General features: G+C 44.6%; 1 protein-coding gene across 2 annotated transcripts in view; it reads left to right on the forward strand.

The window, feature by feature from the left end:
• The first annotated feature begins 1,297 nt into the window (after nucleotides 1–1,297).
• TPRA1 (transmembrane protein adipocyte associated 1) overlaps nucleotides 1,298–18,112 on the forward strand; it is a 37,621-nt gene continuing 20,806 nt past the window's right edge. Inside the window, exon 1 of one of the 2 annotated variants that reach the window (XM_081939511.1) lies at nucleotides 1,298–1,734. The gene's annotated coding sequence lies outside the window, so the exon portion shown is untranslated. Of the gene's footprint in view, nucleotides 1,735–9,624; nucleotides 9,751–18,112 lie in introns of those variants that run through there. The other variant, XM_081939512.1, reaches the window with a different exon arrangement.

Raw genomic sequence — 18,112 nt, forward strand, 5'->3', positions numbered from 1 at the left:
GATCTGATGAATATTAATGAGGGGGAGGGGCTTGGAGGTGTAGGCTGAGAGGAGGTAGGGGAAGAAGAGGAATAGAATAGAATAGAATAGAATAGAATAGAATAGAATTCTTTATTGGCCAAGCGTGATTGGACAAACAAGGAATTTGTCTTTGGTGCATAGGCTCTCAGTGTATATAAAAAGACAAGATACATTCGTCAAGAATCATAAGGTACAGCACTTAATGGTAGTCATAGGGTACAAATAAGCAATCAGGAAACAATCAATAATAATAAATATTATTTTTTAACTCGGCTGGACGGTGCTGGCAATTTTGCTCCGACGTCCTTAGTTCAGGAGGAGCTGGGGCGTCCAGCACTCTGGAGAGCACCACGTGAGCTTCGTGGTCTTTCATCGGCCGGGAATGCTTATTATATGGGACTGCCTTCCAGTCGTGGAATGCAGTTCCGTTGCCATTTCGTTTAGGTGCGCCTCGAATTTCTTTCAAGCGTCGAAATGAGCAACGAGAGGAGGCGCGCTGACGGTACTTGTTTGCCTTCGTTAATAAAGGGTTTGTCCTCGCTTAACAGGAGACGCTTCGCAAATGTTAAAAGAGATGCCGAGGAAGGGAATACTTTTAGAAAACAAACAAACCTAAAAACCTCGAATTCGCCAGAATAACCTAGAATTTTTTAAAAATCCACATTTTGGAAACTGTTTTTTTTCTTTTTCGATTTCTCCTCTGAATTAGAAGTATTGGCGGCAGTGGCGGATTAAGGCTCACTGGTGCCCTAAGCCAGAGGTCCCCAAACTTGGCCATTGTAAAACTTGTGGACTTCAACTCCCAGAATTCTCCAGCCAGCATAGGTGGTTGCACAATTCTGGGAGTTGAAGTCCACAACTCTTAAAGTTGCCAAGTTTGGGGACCTCTTGGTGCCCCCACTCCTGTACAAATATTCATTGCCCCCCCCCTTTCTCAACTTTGTGGTGTCCTCCTTTGGGCCTGCCGCTCTAAGCACGTGCTTAGTCTGTTTATTGGTTTCAATACAGCACTGATGGGCAACTTGCCAAAGGAACCGGCGCGAGGACTAACCAAACTTTTCCCGGCTGCGCTCCCCAAAGACTTTCTCAAAGCCTTGGAAATGATTAAAGGCGCCACTTCGCCTTTAACGCCCTGCCGGGGTTGGTTCCCCACGCCCCTCAGCCCGCGACTCCGCCCCTCCACTTCCTTCATTGGCTCCTTTCGCTCCTTTTGTTTCGCTTTTTGAGCCGGGCTTCTTCTTTAGAGGCCTCGTGATTGGCTGGCGGCGCTCGCTCAGCCGGCGGGCGGGGGAGTTGAGGGGGGCGAGCTAGGCTGCTCTTCCTCCGCGGGCCGCTCGTCATCCTGGCTGGAGATTCGATGGCGCTGCGCCTTCTTTCCACTGCGGGCGCCTGTCTTCTTCTTCTCTTTCTAAGCGACGGCAGGAAGTGGATGGGTCGCCCGGCCGCGGCTTCGCTGCTTTAGCTCCCGCCGGCTTGTCAACGACGCTTCTCCTCCAGGGCAGCCTTTCACCCTCCCTGCCGTATTCTGGACCCGGGACGAAGCCTTTGTTGTGGCTGCAGGGATGGTCGGTCGAGAGACCCGGGCATGAGCCAGAGCCAGCCAAAGCGGGACAGGCCGCCTCCTCCTCCCTCGGGCTGCGAGCGAAGATAACAAGGGAGTTGCGGAGGGCGAGTGTGGCTTACGGCCGCAGGAAACGAAGAGAGAAGGGCCAGGTAAGGAGCTCCCTGGCTCCTTTTAAGGTTGCCCTTAATCTTAGATGCCCTCATCGCTCGGGCAAGAGTGATCGACCAAGATTTCGCTGGGGCAAACTTTAGGGCCGGGAAGGAGAGATCTCTCGCCCAGCCCTGTCTGTTTAAAGCAAGCCGATCCTCCGCCTTTGAAGAAGGGGTTTGTAAATCCACCTCCTTCCCCATTTCCCCTCCCGGCACTTCTTGGCTAATCTTGAACCTGGTGACCCTGGTCTGTTTTCCTGGGAAGGGTCCTGTGTTTTTGTGCAAGAAGGAAAGGGGATTGTTCACTGTTTTGAAGATTTGTCGTGTGCGGATGCCGCGTTTCTCCTTTCTCCCCTTTTGATCTGTTAGTAATGCCCCACTTGGACCGCTTTATTTTCTTGAGAGATCTTCGGAGAGGTCCGTGCGGCGCACCCCTCTTGAGTTGAAACTCTCCTTCTTGAAATAGCATCCTTAGTTGTTGTTGTTCAGTACAGTCCGGCCTGGCTCTCTGTGACACCTCCTCCCCACCCCCCATGGACCACACAGCTTGCTCGAATGGCCCGAAATGTTTTGGTGTCAACATTTATTTTATTTATTTGTTTTGTCAAGCATGTATAAGACAATAGATATAAGTATATACAAGATTATGAATACATGAAATGCATATGAATAAATGGGGTTGTTAGGACAGGGACGGTAGGCATATTGGTGCGCCCATGCACGCCCCTTACAGACCTCTTAGGAATGGGGTGAGGTTGACAGTAGACACTAAGGTTAAAATTTTGGGGGTTTGGGGAAGAAACCACTGAGTCAGGTAACGCATTCCAGACATTGACCACTCTGTTGCTGAAATAGTATTTTCTGCAATCAAGTTTGGAGCGGTTTACCTTAAGTTTGTATCTATTGTGTGCTTGTGTATTGTTGCGGTTGAAGCTGAAGTAGTCATTGACAGGTAGAACATTGTAGTAGATAATTTTATGTACTACGCTTAGGTCAGACCGAAGGCAGCGTAGTTCTAAGTTGTCTAAGCTCAAAATTTCAAGTCTGGTGGCATAAGGTATTCCGTTGGGAGCAGTGAAGTGGAGGACTCTTCTCTGAAATATCTCTGGACTCACTCATTTGTATTAATGTCCAATATGCAGTGTGGGTTCCAGACAGATGAGCTGTATTTGAGAATTGGTCTCGCAAATATTTTGTATGCTCTGGTTAATAGTAAGTACAGTGTTACCAGAGAAGAATCCAACCAAAGGCCCTTTTACTATCAGGAATGAATCTCGGCAGGGAAAAATGTTTCCTCTGCAAGATCCCAATGCTCTTTTTCTATCTCTTGATGTTTAGACAGAGATAGGTAAATCCTACAAATCATTTAATCTGGAATATGTGGAGTTTTCCAGTCGGTGATTAAAAAATTACCTCCCCTCTTCACTAACCCATGCTGTGGCATTTTGTGTGTATTCCCTTATGTAATTTGGTCACTTCTAGCAACTTCCCATTTATGTTTACGATTGACTTGCTTTTTAGTGAGTGTTTTAGAGGTTAGGCAAAATATGCTTTTCAACAAGGTTAATGTTTCAAAGGGCTTTTAGTGGTCTGCCCGAGCAGGGAGGGGGGGAGGGGTGTTTCTGATTATGTAGAGTTACAAATTGTGTTAAGTTAAAATATAGTTAAAATCCACAACTTTTTAATATAATTAGCTTGGGATGCCAGATACAAAATCTTATGCTCTGAAATTGTAAGTCCGTTGGGATAATGCTCAAAACTCAAGACTCAAAAGAGGCTCTCATTCTGCTATAGGGATTGGGCTTCAGTCATAGATCTTTAATTTTGCTTTTTGCTATACAGATTCCTTTTAGGGCATACAGTGGACTGATAACATTGTAATTGTCCATAGTTTTAGGGTGATTTTCGAATGATTAAAAAGGAATACTGAGTTAATTTAAATCTCTTCTGCCATATTTTCTGCTTTTTTCTTTTTCCTTCTTACTTATATGAAAGATTGCCTTCTCTTGTGATTTCCAAACTGGTCACATAACTTTGCTAATATATTATGATCTAATTAATAATGAATTTCTAGTTGTTTTTCTGCTGTGGCAATGCAGGTAACGTGAAACAATTTTGAGGCTGACTGGAGGAACTGTATTTGTCTGCTTGAGTTAAAATAGAAGGTTGTTTCTCTTTCGTTTCCCCTCTTCCTGCCTCTTTTTTGTGTATATAGAGATTTACTGTGTGGACAGTAAATCTTAACTGGTATTAGGAATGTAAAAAGTAAATAAATTTGTTCCCATGATGGATTGCCTAACTACCTGCAAGGGACATGTACAAAGCAACCAGCAAAGTCTTTTCTTTCTAAAGAGTCCCAGAAGGGAGTTGTTCCAGCCCATTGTTCATTGTGGTTGGTGATTGATCTGTCGTATGCTTTCACATGTTTTTCTTTATATAGCTTTAAAAGCATTTCAACTAAAAATGCGAGTTACTAATAAAAAAGGACATATTACTATACTATAGAAATGTTTTCCTTGAAAGAAAAAGTTACAATCTATTGTGTAATAAGCTATATGGTGGGAAAAATCCATGAAAAACATAAAAAGTAAAACATAACAACCAAACAAAATTATCCTCAAAATACCTAAATATGTAGAATAACATGAAGCCATTGGAATGAAAAACGTTAGATTGTTGAAATAATACTTTTCATTGTTATGATTCAATTTTTAAACAGTGAATTATATAGGAAGTTTTCAACTTAGGACCACAATTGAGCCCAATTTTTTTTTTTTGTTAAATGAATTTTGCCACATTTTATGATCTTTCTTGCCACAGTTGTTGAGTGAATCATTGCAGTTGTTAAGTTTTTGACAGGGTTAAGTGAATCTGGCTTCCCCATTGTCTTTGCTTGTCAAAAGGTGATCACATGACCCTGGGACACTGCAACCGTAGTAAACATGAATTAGTTGTCAAGTGTCTGAATTTTGATCACATGATCACGGGGAGGCTACAATAATTGTAAGCATGAAAAATAGTCATAAGTCACTTTTTCAGTAGTGTTGTAACTTCATGCAGTCACTGAACGAACTGTAAGTTGAGTCTTCCTGTACCTAGACTATACAGAAACATATTGTCCAGTCTTACCTTTAATGCATAATTGACTCAAAGGATACAGGGTGATGATTTTTTTTAAAACTTCAGATAAGTTCTTCAGATGTGTAATACAGTATAATAGTGCACTTTAAATTTGTATAAAGGCTTTATATGTTTTGTTTCAGTTTTTAAATTATTTCCTAGGAATCCCCAACTGGAATTTGTCCCCTTCATGCTAGCTACATGTCTGCCTTTAAAAAAAAATTAATCTAGCCACCATTATCTCATTGTCCATTTTCCTGGTCAGTTTTTTCCCATCTGAAATCAGTATTTTTTCATTATTAATGAACCATTTGATAGCCCGAGATTAACTTAAAGAATTTAGGTTGGAGTTGAGTGGTAACCTAGCTTTTCCTTTTGATTGCACTGTACTAATTCTCTAGCATGACAGGAAGTGTGATCATTGTGACACTTGCCTTAAATATTAGGAGACTTGCTGGCACAATTTACAGTATGATTAAGTTATTGACAATGCAAGTATGGCACTGGAATGGAACTGTATTATTATTATTATTATTATTATTATTATTATTATTATTATTATTATTGCATCAACCGAATTGTATCACAGCGGCCAGTTGTTTCGCCGGATTTGGCATTAATTACTAGTCGGGCCCCACCCAGGGGCCTAGGACGTCGTAACGTATTTTCGTAATATGTGTGCGGATCCAAGCAGTGCAGCCTTTTGCATTTGACTGATGGTGATTTTGTCAATTTTTAACTGTTTTAAATGTAATTCCAGTGCTTTTGGAATAGCACCCAGTGTGCCGATTACCACTGGAATTACCACTGCTGGTTTGTGCCATAATCGTTGAATTTCGATTTTTAAGTCCTGGTATTTCACAATTTTTTCATATTCCTTCTCGGCGACCCGGCTATCACCTGGTATTGCGATGTCTATGATTGTGACCTTATTTTTCTCAACCAGTGTGATGTCTGGTGTATTATGCGCCAGTATTTTATCCGTTTGTATGCGAAAATCCCACAAGATCTTGACCATCTGACCCTCGACGACTTTTTCAGGCTTATGTTCCCACCAGTTTGTTGCTGTTTTAATATTATAATTTTTGCACAAATTCCAGTGGATCATTTGTGCCACTGAATTGTGCCGCATTTTATAGTCAGTCTGCGCAATTTTTTTACAGCAGCTGAGTATGTGGTCAACAGTTTCATCAGCCTCTTTGCAAAGTCCACATTTGGCATCATCAGAGGATTTTTCGATTTTGACCTTAATGGCATTTGTGCGGATAGCTTGTTCTTGCGCAATTATTATTATTATTATTATTATTATTATTATTATTATTATTATTATTATTATTATTATTATTTACTTTATTCATTAAATATGAAACTCAGCCAACTGAACATTCAAAAATGCATCACAAATACCATTGACTGGTGCCAATGGTTGATACGGGTTGCTGCCAGAGTCCTAGGTATCAACCAAGTACCTTCTTAAAATATATAATGTCCGAGTAGCACAGTTTTTTGTAGTTCCATTGGTATTATTGCAGGAATCTGCTTTGATGATGATGATGATGATGATGATGATGATGATTATGGCAGATCCTCTCAAAAGGCAATCACTGAAGACCTTGGCAGAAGGAAAACAAACTCTAAGGGGGATGAACTGAGCTACTGTAATCATAGAGTCAAAAAGACCAGATAGGCCATTGAATTTAATTTCCTGCTTAATGCAGAAATCCAAATTGAAGCACTCAAGACAGATGCTGCCTACCCTCCGAGAGTACACATCTAATGAAGAAAAGATCACTATTCTGAGTAATTGGTTCCATTGCTGAACTGCTGTTACTTCATGGAAGTGAAATTAATGAGATGCCTAATGCATAGCAAACCTATCAGAAATGCACATTGTGGATGCCAGATTTAATCTACTTTGCATTGTACTACAGTTGCAGTGTGAGTGGCCCTGATATATTCAGGATATTAAAATAAAGCCAGAAGTGTCTCCCAATCTTGGCAATTTTAAGACATGTGGACTTCAATTCTCAGAATTTCCCAGCAAGCATCCTGGGAATTGATGTCCATATAGGCAATCCTCAACTTAAAACTGTTCATCTAGTGACTGTAGTTACAACAGCACTGAAAAAAAGTGACTTATGACTATTTTTCACACACAACCATTGCAGCATCCCTATGGTCATGCGATCAAAACTCAGATGCTGGCAATTGGTTCATATTTATGATGGTTGCAGTGTGCCAGGGTCATATGATCAACTTTTGCTACCTTCTGATAAGCAAAGTCAATGGGAAGGCCAGAAATTGTGGTCGTAAGTCGAGGACTACCTGTACATCTTAAAGTTGGCAAGGTTGAGGAACACTACATTTATGGACGACCAGTAAAATATGCACACTGATAGAGATTGAAATGCATCTACAGTACTTCAAAATTCCTACTATTGCTTAAACCGCAGCAAATGTACTTAGATGATAATCTTCAGATAGAGTACAATTGTTTCTAAAGCTACACGTTATATCTTTCAGTAAACTTTATGGTTGCACTCTAAGCACTCTTTCTATGGATCACTATGAGATTGCTTCCAGTAAACATGCATAAGTCAGTGTAATGAAGCAAGAATCAAAAATTCAGATTAGTTGAGCTTCACTCCTATTACTTATGGTTTGTCACACAATCAACCAGATATTCAGACTGGATTTGACATTTTTATCCACTTATTAAGTCATTTCCAAGAGCTAGGGATTGTTAAGGGATGGTGATGCTTTGTAGTATCATCGCAGGATGTAAACTGTTCCTAGTAAAGCAGCCTTTTGCAATTGACTGATAGTGAATTTTAATTGTTATTGTTATTTATTTATTTATTATTCATTGCACAGTGTTAAAAAAATCACTGTCACAAGAGCTAAGCTGCCTTTAGTAAAGCTGCCTTTGCCAATTGAGTGAAGTTGATTTTGTCAGTAGTGATGGTATTCAAACAATGCTCCAGAAATTTGGGATTGCATCCAAGGCACCTATTACTGTTGGTACTATATTGGCTTTCTTCTGCCACATTCATTCTATTTCTATTTGCAGGCTTTTGCATTTTGTGATTTTTCTCCAGTTCTTTTCTGGTGTCTCCAGGTATTGCAACAGCCACTATCCAATCTTTTTTTGGGCTTTTTATCGATAATTGTTAAGTCTGTGGTATTACATGGCAATATCTGTCTGCTTGAATTCTAAAATCCCAGAGCAATTAAACTTTTTCATTTTTTGTTACTTTGCTTTGTTCTTACTGAACAGATGCTTGTTGTGAGACTGAAAAAGTTAAGTCACGAGGGGTTGTCCTTGGATAAAATGAGGAAGTACATTTGAGTGAGTGAGATATGAATGCCATGGTCAGATAAAAGATTTCTCTTTCTTTGTCACTATATTAGCATGACTGTTTATTTCAAGAATTTATCAGTAAGTTTCCTCTGAAATGGAGTCTGGGGTTTTCAGAGGAACATGTTTTAACTTACCAAGAAAATGTGAATCTTTTAACTGTAATTCTAGATGGAGAAAAATACAGAGAATGCTGAAACATTTGCCCAAATTGTAAGAGGAATATCCATCTGAGATCTATTTCACTCCTTATGTACCACCTTCTTTGCTGGCTTACTAATTTCTGTGCAAAATTTAAAGTTTTAAACTGAAAATAGTTTTATTTATTTATGTTTGTTTCTTTATCAGAGAGCCTGTTTAGTTATAGTGGTTAAAGCAACAAGCTAGGAACCATGAGTTCTAGTCCCACCTTAAGCAGGAAGCCAATGGGTGACCTTTGGCTAATCATTCTCAGCCCCAGGAAGTAGGCAAGGACAAACCATTTCCAAAAAAACCTTGCCAAGAATACCCTCAGGGACTTTTCCAGGCAGTCACCAGGAGTCAAGATTCATTCAAAGGCAACCCCTGGTCTTAAAATGGATGCCCCAATCCATTGAGAGTGATTGGATTCTGACATACCAGCAAATTGAACCTTTTCTGACATGCACTGTTCATCTTTTGTATTTCCCTGGGAAAAGTATCTCAGCTTTTCCCCTACACCACTAGCCACTGTTTTGGGGGTTATGAACAAACCATAAATGAGGAGAAGTAGTTTGTGGTTCAGTGGGCCAAGCAAACACATAAAAGATTTTTAAGGGAGACGTAATACTTTTGCTGTTCCAAAAAGCAATTTTATGATCCAGTATTTTAATGACTATGTTCATTTGCTCCTTTTACATATATTTTTAACTTTAATAATTTGTGATCTTATCATACATTGGTAATTGCCTTGGGAGAATAGATACCCTAACGTGTGGGCTTAATCAATCAAATATGACTCAGATTTCAGCTGAATATTGTTGAGAAAGAGCAACAACATGGGAAGAGTTGTTCTTAACAAGCAATTACTGAAGATTGTTTTAAGTATATCTGAGAGACAATGGTTTATACATATTCTTGCTGAAGAATGTGCTTTCTTGGAAACTAGACATTACTGTATTTGTCACTTTGATACAAGTGGGGGCATGACTGGTGATTTGGGCTAGTGCTTCACTTAATCAGCAGAAAATACAAAGGAGACATTGAAAATATAACTGAAGCATAAACTGAAGAAAAAGCAAGCAACTGTGCTGATTTCATAGAAAATGTTTAGATAGAATTAGTAATAAAATAGGTTATTACGCTTAGCTAAATATAATTAGCTTATGTAAATTAGCCTTTGAGACACTTAAAATATGTAGGCTTGATTAATTAATTTATATTTATGTTGTCGTGCTTCAAGAAAAGGAGAGAGGAGAAATTTGTTTGTAGATGCCCAGTCCACAAGAGACAGTAATTCAAGAAGCACTTGTGATCATAAAGGAGTTTTTCTAGAAGAAACACTGACCTAATTTTTAAAGGTAGAAAATAAATTAAATTTTGATCTTGATGTGTCTTTTATATTAAAAATTGGCACTCTACTTTCAACAAGTATAGGTGTCTTCAAATAACTGAAATGTAAAAATATTAAATTTCTGATGTTAATCACATATTACAGATTTGTTTGTATAGAACTGCATTATTTTCCAGTAGAGTGGAGGGAGGGGTCACTGAAGGGTTATTACAGCCTGATTGGTCCATTTGACTGAGAGAAAACTTCTTAGCCTTCGGCTTCTCCCGTTGGCTCCCAGTTTCCTCTCAGTCAGAAGGTCCATCAGACTATAGTTTGGTTCCCAGTGATTGTGAGTACTATCTTAGACAGTTTTTCAGACATTGGATATTTCAAATTTAAAGAAAACGTAGAGTAGAAGGAGCTGTGCCCAGTGGGACATCTTCCTCTGTCCCAATTAAGCAGGGAGAGCCGAGTAAGACTTTCTCCTCGCATTCTTAATTTGCAGTCTGGGCTTTTTCTTCCCCCCGGCTGATTCCTGGAGTCTCGGGCGTGCCGGGGGATTTACAGCTCCCAACTCCTCCCCCGACGACCCGTTAATCAGCCGCAGCGCCGGCGGCCCTTTTTGCCGCGCGTGAAGACCGGCAAGCCCCAAATTCGGCCGCGTCGCCTCTCCCGAGTCGGCGGTGCTCTCGGCGGCGGCGCGAGCACAGACCGGAGCGCCAGCGGCCTTTGCCGGGCGTGAAGACCGGCGACAAGAGATTTAGAGCTACACAACGATTGTGGGGTCGCTTGGCCATCTGAACGGCCGGGGAGGCAAGCGGCGGCGCGCGCGCCATTTTAGCGGCCGCCTGAAGATAAAAAACGGCTGCAACTCAAGCCGGCGGCCATTTTGAGCACGTGGCAGGCCCTGACTCAATAAGCTTTAACGAAGGGGCATCGCAGGCCCAAGCTGAGCTGTTTCAACCTAGCACCGGGCTCAGAGACTACAAGGACTTTGCCTGCTTATCAGTCATTTCATCCGTGCACGTGAGTGGGGCGATGGCAGCGCGTTCTGAAGTCGCTCAATCCGCAACCGCCCAGACCCCAGAAGGGGAGTCAGGCCTCACAGTCTCAGCTAGGCCTCGAGCTTCTCGGCCTACCACTGAGGATAGACCTTCCAGGGCTAGACAAAGGGACGAGCTTAGGCGTTCCAGAGCCCTTGAAAGGGCCATTGAGAGGGCAGAAAAGAGGCAGGCTAGGGATCCCAGACCTAGATCTAGATCCCCCAGGTCGGAAGCCCCTTGCCATTCCCCCTCTGTCAACAGGGGATTCAGTCCTTCTTCTCCATCTTCCTCCTCAGCCAGATCAGTTAGGAGTGAAGCCCGAGGGGCTTCCCCCCATTCCCCAACTCCCCCTGGGACAGGGGGCTTGGATGGAGATGACCCTTTGGAGGGCACCTCTGCAGGTTCCTCGCGGGGTAGGAGGCCCCACAGGGGCCATAGTTCCCGGGATTATGATTCTGACTGGGACGAGGAGGATCTAGAACACCTCCCTGAGAATCTTAAAAGATTAATCTCTGCAGCCATTGCCAAGGGAATAGCTCAAAGGGACAGGCCTTCCCGGCATGGCAAGATTACTCCTTTCAGTAGGAACAGGTCCAGAACTTCTTCTCCTTCCCTCATGAGCGAGGTCTCCTCCAGAGAAGAGGCCCGGCGTCAGGACGACTGGGGTTTCTCTGAGGAGGAGGATGCAGCCACAGACCAGCCCACCTCCTCCAATTTATTCATCCAGGCCATGTTTAAGCCCCTACTGAAGAAGGCCAGGAGGACCACTAAGGTAGGCACAGGGGACCCCACAGTGCCCCCGCCCAGGGATCCGGATATGGTGATGTTCTCTAACACGGCCACCAATAAAGAGGAGATCCCTGCCCCTCCGTTGTTCCTGGAAGTAGCCACCAGTCAGTGGGCTAGGCCTTCAAATTTTTCCCTCCCTGGCAGCAATGACAGGCGGGCTTATAACATGGAAAAGGCCTTCCTTCAGGCCATCCAGCTTCCGGCCATAGATCAACCAATAGCTGCCCTGGTCTCGTCTTCCCCAGTGGTCTCGGGGGATGCCGCAGATAAGCTTAAGCCGGAGGATAAAAGGGCGGAGCTCACCCTGCGGAAAAATTACAAGGCCTCCGCATGGGCAATGCGGGCGGCGGCTGCCGCCTCGTATTTCAATCGCACGACCGTTATGTGGCTCCGCCAACTCCAGGATCGTATCCCGATCCAGGATGACCGCATCCATCAGGATTTAACTAAAATCATGGCGGCCTGCCAGTACTCGGCCGACGCAACCCTGGATGCGATGCGATTCGGCTCCAGCGCCTTGGCCACCTCCGTGGCCGCTCGCCGACTCCTTTGGCTTAGAAATTGGCAGATCGATAATAAGGCCAAATGGGATTTAGTAGCTGCCCCTTTCGCGGGCCCCAATCTGTTTGGGTCTGCCCTAGACCCAATCTTGGTGGAGAATAAGGATAAGAAGAAGGTGATGCCCACCTCCACCAAGAAGGCCGAAACTCGTAGTCACCCGTATCGCAGGCCTTCCTTCAGGACTTATGACAGGGAGCAGGAGCCCCGTTTTCAGCAGTACAGGCAGGATAGGCCATACAATAGACAAAGTTTTCAGGACCGCTCCAGATACCAGTCCCAGTCCAAGCGGCCCTTTCGCGGGGGGGGCGGCCGTCCCTTCCGCAGAGGGAAATGACTCAAATCCGAGTCATCCCATAGGCGGCCGCCTCGCGTTATACGCGGACAAGTGGGACCAGATCACAACAGACGGTTGGGTCCGGGCGACCATTCGCCACGGCCTAAGGTTGGAATTCCTCTCCTATCCCCCGAGGCGCTTCAAGGTTTTCTCCCCATCCCGGGATCCGGAACGCCGTCATCTCATGGACCTCGCCGTTTCACACCTTCTGGAAATCAGAGCGGTGGAGGTCGTTCCGGAACCGGAGAGGGGGCGGGGCTACTATTCAAATCTTTTTGTAGTCCCGAAGACCTCGGGGGGTTGGAGGGCGATTCTCGACCTGAAGCGTCTGAATCAGTTTCTAGTTTACAGGCGCTTCAAGATGGCCTCCCTCAAATCAATCTTGCAGGGCATTCGAAAGGGGGATTATATGGCCTCGGTAGACCTGACGGAGGCCTACCTTCACATCCCCATCCTTCGATCTCACCGTCAATTTCTGAGATTTTCCCACAAGGGCAGACACTATCAGTACCGGGCCCTGCCATTCGGCCTGGCCTCGGCCCCTCGGGCGTTCACCAAGGTCCTGGCGGCTCTGGCCGCTTACCTGAGATCCATTCCAGTCAGGCTCCAGTGTTACCTGGACGACGTCTTAGTGCAAGCAGGGTCTCTTCCCAGAGCCAGGGCAGACCTCCAGCTGACCATCCAGTGGCTCCAGACGCTAGGTTTCTCAGTGAACTTTCCCAAGAGCCATCTATCCCCATCCAGACAGATTCTGCATTTAGGGACAGTGATAGATTCCCAGTCGGGTCGGGTCCGCCTGTCCCCAGACCGCTTACACAGTCTGACGCAGTTGATCAGATCAATCAGGGCAAAAAGGTCCGTTTCCACCCTGACTCTATCACAACTCCTGGGGAAGATGGTATCCTGCATAGGGATAGTTCCCTGGGCCCGCCTGCATCTGCGCCCCCTTCAGTGGGCCTTAATACCGGCCCAAAGGAGAATGTTGAGCAACTCTCTACGACCGCTTCGCTTAACGTCGGAAGTGAGACGCTCGCTCAAGTGGTGGATGTCCCCAGCATTGCGACAGGGGGCCTCTATTTGGGAGCCGGAGAGAGTACAAGTCACGACGGACGCGAGCCTTTACGGCTGGGGGGCCGTGATGGGGTCCGACATGGCCCAGGGACGTTGGACTGCCTCGGACCTCAGACACAATATAAATTGGCTCGAACTCAAGGCCGCGAGACTGGCCCTCCGGACTTTCAACCGCCAGCTACAGGGGCGACATGTCCTACTACTTACGGACAATGTAGCGACGAAAGCTCATGTAAACCGGCAAGGCGGGACTCATTCCCGAGCCCTCTGGCGGGAGGCACAGACATTAGGCCTATGGGCGGAGAGACACTTGGCCTCCATTGCGGCAGAACATATTGCGGGGACGTCCAATCACCAGGCAGACTGGTTGAGCCGGGCGACTCTGGACAACGGCGAGTGGCAGCTAGATCCAGAGTTGTTTCGAAAGATCTGCCTCAGGTTCGGCAACCCCCTGGTGGACCTGTTTGCCTCCCCCAGCAACACGCAGCTGCCGAGATTTTTCACCAGATTCAAGACCCCAGCTGCAGAAGGAGCGGATGCTCTCAGGACCCGGTGGCCTCCGGGTCTCCTCTACGCCTTCCCTCCCCTTCCCCTCATTCCCAGAACCATTCGGAAGGTAGTCACAGAGAGGGCATCCGTCATTCTGTTAGCCCCATATTGGCCGAGGAGACCATGGTTTGCGGACCTGGTCCAGCTCTCGGTCGTAGATCCCTGGAGAATCCCACCGGAAGAGGTAGTCTTGTATCAGGGGGTCTTAGTTCACCCAGAGCCGCAGTGGCTGCATCTGACCGCGTGGCTCTTGAGAGGGGATTGCTGAAACGGAGGAAGCTGTCATCGGGGGTCATAGCCACCTTAGAGGCAGCTAGGAAACCGTCCACAGTGAGAATCTATAACGTCACCTGGTCGGCCTTCGCGAAGTGGTGTAGCCCCAGGGGGGTGGATCCAGCCAGGGCCACGGTTCCAGACGTTCTAGAATTTCTTCAAAAAGGATTAGAGGATGGGTTGTCCCATAATACTCTCAAGCGACAGGTAGCGGCCTTATCCACTATATTAGGAGGGGAGGGTCCCTCTACCCTCTCTCGCTCTCCGTTGGTGAAGAGGTTCCTTAAAGGGGCGGCCAACATCCGTCCGCCTCCGGTCCATAGATTCCCTACATGGGACCTTACCATCGTCCTGAAGGCACTGACGGGGTCTCCCTTTGAACCGCTCAGGTCGGTCCACATGCGCCTCCTATCACTGAAGGTAGTGTTTTTAGTGGCCATTACATCGGCCAGGCGTATCTCTGAGTTGGGGGCCCTTTCTGTTAGAAGCGACCTTTGCATGATCCACCAGGACAGGGTGGTATTGCGTTTAGACCCTTCGTTCATTCCGAAGGTCAATACCCTGTTTCATAGGGCCCAGGAAATTGTCCTACCTAATTTTTGCCCCAATCCAACAAGGGAGAGAGAACAGGCGTGGCATCGATTGGATGTACGCAGGGCCCTCCGTATTTATCTGAAACGGACGGAGGGCATTCGTAAATCCGAGGCGTTGTTTGTCTCGTTTCACCCAGGTTCCCTAGGCAAAAAGGTCTCGTCTTCCACTATTGGGAGGTGGATCAGGTTGGCCATCGTTGAGGCCTATGGAGCCTCAGGTAAATCTCCCCCGTCGGGGATTACGGCCCACTCTACTCGCAGTGCGGCCTCCTCAGCGGCCTGGGCCACAAGGGCGCCCTTCGAGGACATCTGTCGCGCGGCCACCTGGGCCTCCCCTACTCCTTTCATAAAACACTATCGCCTAGACTCTTATGCCTCGGCTGAGGCATCCTTTGGGCGGAGGGTTCTCCAGCGGGTGGTGGCCGATCCTCCCCCTGAGACCCAGTCTCCCCTCCCTGGGACGTAGCGTGGGTATGTCCCTTCAGTGACCCCTCCCTCCACTCTACTGGAAAAAGAACGTTGGTCTTACCTGAACGTCTTTTTCGGGAGAGTGGAGGGAGGGGTCACTCTCCCACCCTAGTTAGATAGACAGGGTCTGGGAGGGGTAGGATCGGGTGGCCCGGGGCGGCTTTCCCTTGTCTTCTTACATCATGCAGACGCTGACCTGACATCGCGGAAACTGGGAGCCAACGGGAGAAGCCGAAGGCTAAGAAGTTTTCTCTCAGTCAAATGGACCAATCAGGCTGTAATAACCCTTCAGTGACCCCTCCCTCCACTCTCCCGAAAAAGACGTTCAGGTAAGACCAACGTTCTTTCTACATTATTTATTTAGACGTGGAAACAGTTTGCTTAATTAAAAGTAATTTCTGTTGCTTTAGCAGTTGTTTTTCATTTCAAAAAGTATGGGAGAGAGCAGGAAAGGACCTTAGACTTGTAGTGTGGTCAGAAGTCTAATCATTGTAAAGTTGTTTGACAAGTGTGATTATGACTTTGTTTCAGCTGCGAATTCAGGGCAAAGTTTCTTTGTTTAAAGCAGCCAAGGGTAAGAGGAATGCCATCGCTAGGTTTATGTCTTTGTTAACATACAACTATGGCAACCTCTGAATAAAGTACAATTTTAGCAATAAGGGAAGCCAGTTTAAATCCAACACGTTCACAAGACATTAAAAAAAAGCCTCTATGTGGCTTTATGTCTGTTTACCTTTCCATTCCAGAATTGTTATAAGATAAATGTCTTACGTTAATTATAGTCTTCTGGTTCAGATGAAAAAAAAAATCTAATCACAGCTACTAGCTTGAGGTTCTTGGCTTGTTTTCATACTGAGTGATACCTGTGGCTTTCTGATTCAACCATAATTAGAGTTCATGATTCCCAAGGGATACTAAGGAAAGGGAGAAGGCTCCATTCTATTTAACAACCTAACAAGATATGTAATATATGTCCAAACTGGCTATTGGTTAAAAATTGTCTGTATCAGCCTTCCAGATCATAGTCCAGCACAGTTGCCTTGATGCTGATCTTCTGTATGAAGAATTTTCTGCCTTTGTAACAGAAACGTTAGAAAATATTTGATGTAGAAACATTACAGTATTTATTATATTATCATTAATGTCTATATTTGTTAAAACCTGCAGCTTATTACCTACAAACTTTGTGGCCTTTTTATGGATCATCCTGTTCCACCTTACTTTATTTTAGTAGAAGTTAAGGTTTATTTTCATCTCCTCAAAGAGACTTGCTAATCAACCACAAATACTGCTTTTCTTATGCACTTTTTGCACATCTAGACTGCAGCATGAAAAGCCAGAAAACACCCTGGAGTTGGTTTGCAGACTGCTGGTTGCTAAAGATTTAGATTTCCTTTATTGTTGACTGCCCTTCAACTATTTTATTACAAGGTTAAGCCATGGCAAACCTTTGTTATAGAAGCTTGCAGATAGAGACTGGATTCACTTATGGTGCTAAGTCATATCATGTGATTTCTTCGGTTTCCACTTCATGTATCATAAAAGTCACCGTGGTTTGCAAACTAGCTGTCATGTGATTCTCCCTGTTTGAAGTTTATTCAGTACCCGTGTTTCCCTGAAAATAAGACAGAGTCTTATTTTCTTTTGACCCCCAAAATAAGTGCTTGGCCTTATTTTCGGAGAGGTCTTACTATTTTTGAGGTGGCTGGGAGATTCTGGGAGTTAAAGTCCACGCATCTTCAGGTGGACCAAGGTTGAGAAGCACTGACTTAAAGGCATTCCTGACATAATAGCAGCGATCAATTCCAAAGGCTTCAAAAATATCCATGATGGCTACAAGTCTGCTCTCTTCTACTAGTAACTATTACATTCTACTTCCCTAAGGTTGGAGAAGGTGAGAAAGCAGTTAAAGCTGCAAAAGCACTTAATTAAAAAGAAATTCAAATTGAAGTGAGCAGTTAGAGAAATAAAGTGTTCTCTGAATTTTAGGAATCCCAAGGCGATAGTTACTTTGGTAATACAGAAATTAAACAGGTCTGATTTGTTTATTTCATTTGTATAACATTGAATTTGTGATGTGCAGTGTACAACCAAAATTAATATGAGTAAAACAGTTACAACATAGGACATTCAAACAAATTGCAGTAATTGTTGCAATGAGCCAGGGACACCCTCCAGGTACTCAGAAATATCATCTTATGAAGGTGCAATATCTCTGTTTTGATGGCTTTTTGAAAGGAGACCAGAATTGAAACCAATTTAACCTTTCCTTCCGGCAAAAGTTAAAGACTCACCTATTTCAATCAGCTGGCCTGGCACTTTCTTAGTTTTACCTCCCGGGGATTTATTCATTTTAATTGGGTTTGGGGTTTTAATAAGCTTTTAATGTACTATATTTATTATTCTATATATAGTCTTGCAACCTCCTCCACCTACGTATTTAATTATTTAACTGTTTTATGTATGTATTTTATAACGCATTTTAGTGACTGTACACCGCCCCGAGTCCCTCTCGGGAGAAGGGGCGGTCTATAAATACGAATAATACATAAAATAAATAAATAAAACCTCTGGAAGAAGGCTGACCATCGAATCGTAGCCATTACAGAGAATAAATATCTGGAGAATCCCAACTGATCCTAACTCTTGCCTATCAGGATAACCAGTTGTCAAGATCTTACTTTCTGGTACAGTTCTACCTGAGGACTT

Source organism: Natrix helvetica (genome assembly GCF_964273705.1).
Source record: "Natrix helvetica genome assembly, chromosome: 1".
In the NCBI taxonomy this organism is placed as follows: Eukaryota; Metazoa; Chordata; class Lepidosauria; order Squamata; family Natricidae; genus Natrix; species Natrix helvetica.